We start from the raw sequence: 3,780 nt of genomic DNA, 5'->3' as shown, positions 1-3,780 counted from the left end.
TTTGTAGTTGTTCATTTAATTTATATTGTAGATAGCATAGTATGTGGTGTCACATACAGAAGATGATGTTATCAGTACCTTATAAATTATAAACAGTAGCTCACGACCAAAATGGAAAAGGAACAAACCATTAGAAGGTCGTAGTGTAATTAGGTATTAGTTTATCTTGACTATATAATTACACTAGTACACTCAGAGTGTATTGAGTAGGACCATTTGAGGTCGTTTCTTTTATACTGACTTTATAAAGGAACAAAGACCTCAGTTATTATGGAAGTGTGTGCTCTTAATCCTAATATAATAACAAGCACATATATTTGATATTTATTTCTTTAATTTATCAATGGGTGAGATTTAGTTCGTTGAATCAATAAACCCGATAAGTTGGGAAATGATATCACTTATAGTGTGTGTTGTTGATTATAGAAGGAAACTGTGTCCTAGAGATACTAGGTTGATAATGTCCTCAAGAGGAGCTCATAAAGATTGTCATGTTAAACCCTGCAGGTGGACTTAGTCCGACATGACGATAAGGTTGAGTGGTACTACTCTTGGACTTAGATATTAATTAAATGAGTTGTCAGTAACTCACTTAATTAATGGACATTCGATATCTTAAACACAGGGAGACTAACACACTCATAATAAGAAGGAGCCCAAAAATGTAATTTGGGATTGGTGCGGTAGTTCAATGATAGTTCTCTAGTGGAATGAATTATCATTGATAAAATTAAGTTGTGTGTTCGGGGCGAACACGGGATGCTTAATTTTATCGGGAGACCAAAACCAATTCCTCCTCTCGGTCCCTATCGTAGCCTCTTATTTATAGAGTTCTATACCCACCTATACCCACCTTCTATACCCACCAATAAGGGGCCGGCCAAGCTAGCTTGGGAACCAAGCTAGGGCCGGCCTAGGTATATTATTGGGTGGCCGGCCCTAGCTTGAACCCAAGCTAGTAGGGCCGGCCAAAATAAATTTAAAAAGAAATTTAATTTTAATTTTTATTATAATGTGGAAGATATAATTTAAAGAGAATTAGAATTAAAATATCTCTCTTGTAAAAGATTTACAAAAGATTAAAGAAAGAGATTAGATCTCTTTCCTTATTTGTAGATTGGAGAGATGTTTTATTTTCTCTTTAAAATTATTCACATGTTAATAAAATTAAAATTATAGATATTTCCTTTTATTAACCATGAAGAGATTTTAAAGAGAAATTTTATTTTTTAAAATTTCCGGAAACAAATTAGGAAGTTTTAATTGTTGATTAAAACTTCTCCTCCTTTGTTTTACAATGATGTGGCCGGCCCCTTGAAATTGATTTGGGAAATTTTATTTTATTTCTCTCAATTAAATCAAGTCAAGGAAATTAAGGAAAATTTATTGTAATTAAATTTCCTAATTTGCCTAGGCCAAGGAATATAAAAGAAGGGGTGAGGGTGCCTTCATGGGACACAACATCTATTATTCCTCTCCCTCTTTTGTTCCTTGGTGTGGCCGGCCATCATCTCCTTCTCTTCCTCTTGTGGTGGCCGAACCTCTCCCTCTCCCTTGGAGTTCTTGTGGTGGCCGGATACTACTTGGAGAAGAAGAAGAAGAAGAGAAAGTTAGCATCTCTTGGAGCTTGGTTAGTATTTTGATTTTCTTCTTTGGTAAAGTTCTTCCTTTGTGGCCGAACCTTGCTTGGAGGAGAAGAAGGTGGTTGGTGGTTTCTCATCTTGGTAGATCGTTGCCCACACAACGTCCGAGGTTAGAAGAGGAATACGGTAGAAGATCAAGAGGTTTTTCTACAAGGTATAATTAGTAATTTTTATTTCCGCATCATGCTAGTTATTTATGGAAATAATACCAAATACAAGAGGCTTATGATCTAGTATTTTGAATATGTTTTTCGATGTTGTGTTCTTTTGTTTTCTTTCTTTTCCTTGTGATTTGATTGTTCTCTTTGGTTAACCTAAAGTTATTTTAGGAAATTAAATATTAGCTTTCTATTAAAGGTTTTGTCTAGTCGGTGGTGGTTGCTCCCATATCCAAGAAGGCCATGTGCCTCGCCACGTCAGTACTGGGAACCTTTTATGGAAATTAGTATTTAATGGAATTAATAACTTAAGGAGACTTGGGTCGAACGTGTTAAGTTCCACAGGAGATTCAAGTTAAAACCTAAAAGAACAAATAGATTAAGTTTTGGATCAAACGTGTTAAGTTCCGCAGGCGATCCAAAATTTAATTTAAAAGAACACATGGTAGCTAGGAAAAAGGTTCAGACCTTTGTACAAAATTTTTGTACAGTGGAACCTCTAGGTTTTCCGAGTAGCAACCAACACCTTGAACAAGCTTTCTAGCCTCCTCCATCAGCCTTACATCCCTCGGATATCTCCCATCCTTCACGCCTTGCCTTCAGGAGCTTCCTTCGGCCTCATCCTAGTTGTCGGATTATACCACTACACTCGACTAACCTCGAACTAGCCTTCTAGCCTCCTCCATCAGCCTTTTGTCCCTGGATATCTCCCCATCCTTCACGCTTGCCTTCAAGAGCTTCCTTCGGCCTCATCCTAGTTATCTAGTTCTCCTTGCCAAGTCACACTAGGACTTACCTTGCCAAGACCACATGCTTGGACTTACAACCTGTACCAAGATCACACTTGGACTTTTCAACTGCCTGGCTCCTCACCAGGACTTTCCACTTGCCTGGCTCCTCACCAGGACTTTCCAATTGCCTGGTTTCTCACCAGGACTTTCTCCTGCTTAGCTCCTCACTAGGACTGTCCCGTTGCCTGGCTCCTCACCATGACTTTCCCTTGCCTAGCTCCTCACTAGGACTTTCCAAATGCCTGACTCCTCACCAGGACTTTCTCCTGCCTAGCTCCTCACTAGGACTTCCCGTTGCTTGGCTCCTTACCAGGACTTTCCCTTGCCTAGCTCTTCACTAGGACTTTCCAAATGTCTAACATCCAGTTAGGACTTTCACCACTGCCTAAACTCCAGTTAGGACTTCACCACTGCCTAACCTCCAGTTAGGACTTCTAGACTCTTAACCTCCAGTTAGGACTTACAGACGCTTAACCTCTAGTTAGGACTTACCCAGTCAAGTCTCCTGTCATCCCTGACCTACTTGACTTGTATTCTCATCAACCTAATCAACCCTTTGACCATCTCCACAACCGGACGATTGCCCTAGCAATCTCCATATACTGTCAAACATCAAAACTCAAATCCCGACTCAAGCTTGACTCAACTCAAGTTTAGTCAAACTGGTCAAACTTGACCTAGGAAAATTGCCCTAATAATCTCCCCCTTTTTGATGTTTGACAATACCTCTAAGTTAGGCTAATTCTCATAGCCTTAACCTCTTCTTTATACCAAGGCTAAATCCTATAGCATTAACCTCTTCTTGGGATGAAGGCCTAACTTAACCTTCCATTCTCCCCCTTTGTCACACATCAAAATCAGAAAACAAATCAGTCTCCATAAGAGTTAACTCTTCATTGTTTACAACCTCATACGTTGTTAACAACCCCACAATGAAGATGTCATAGTCTTTATTACCGCCAAAGCTCCCCCTTGAGCTCTACTTCACTTCACAATGCTCATCCTAGAGCATGCATCAACTTCCCAATGAAACTCCCATTCATTGTATTCAATGCTCCCCCTTGAGCAGTAATCTTCTTCTCCATGCTCATCCAAAAGTATTTTTCATATTACCAATGAAGGTCCGATCTCCTTCATTAACCCAATGCTCCCCCTTGAGCAGTAATCTACTCCACAATGCTCATCCGA

The sequence above is a fragment of the Zingiber officinale genome, chromosome 3A (assembly GCF_018446385.1).
Source record: "Zingiber officinale cultivar Zhangliang chromosome 3A, Zo_v1.1, whole genome shotgun sequence".
Taxonomy (NCBI): domain Eukaryota; kingdom Viridiplantae; phylum Streptophyta; class Magnoliopsida; order Zingiberales; family Zingiberaceae; genus Zingiber; species Zingiber officinale.
Note: the sequence above shows the minus strand (reverse complement) of the source record.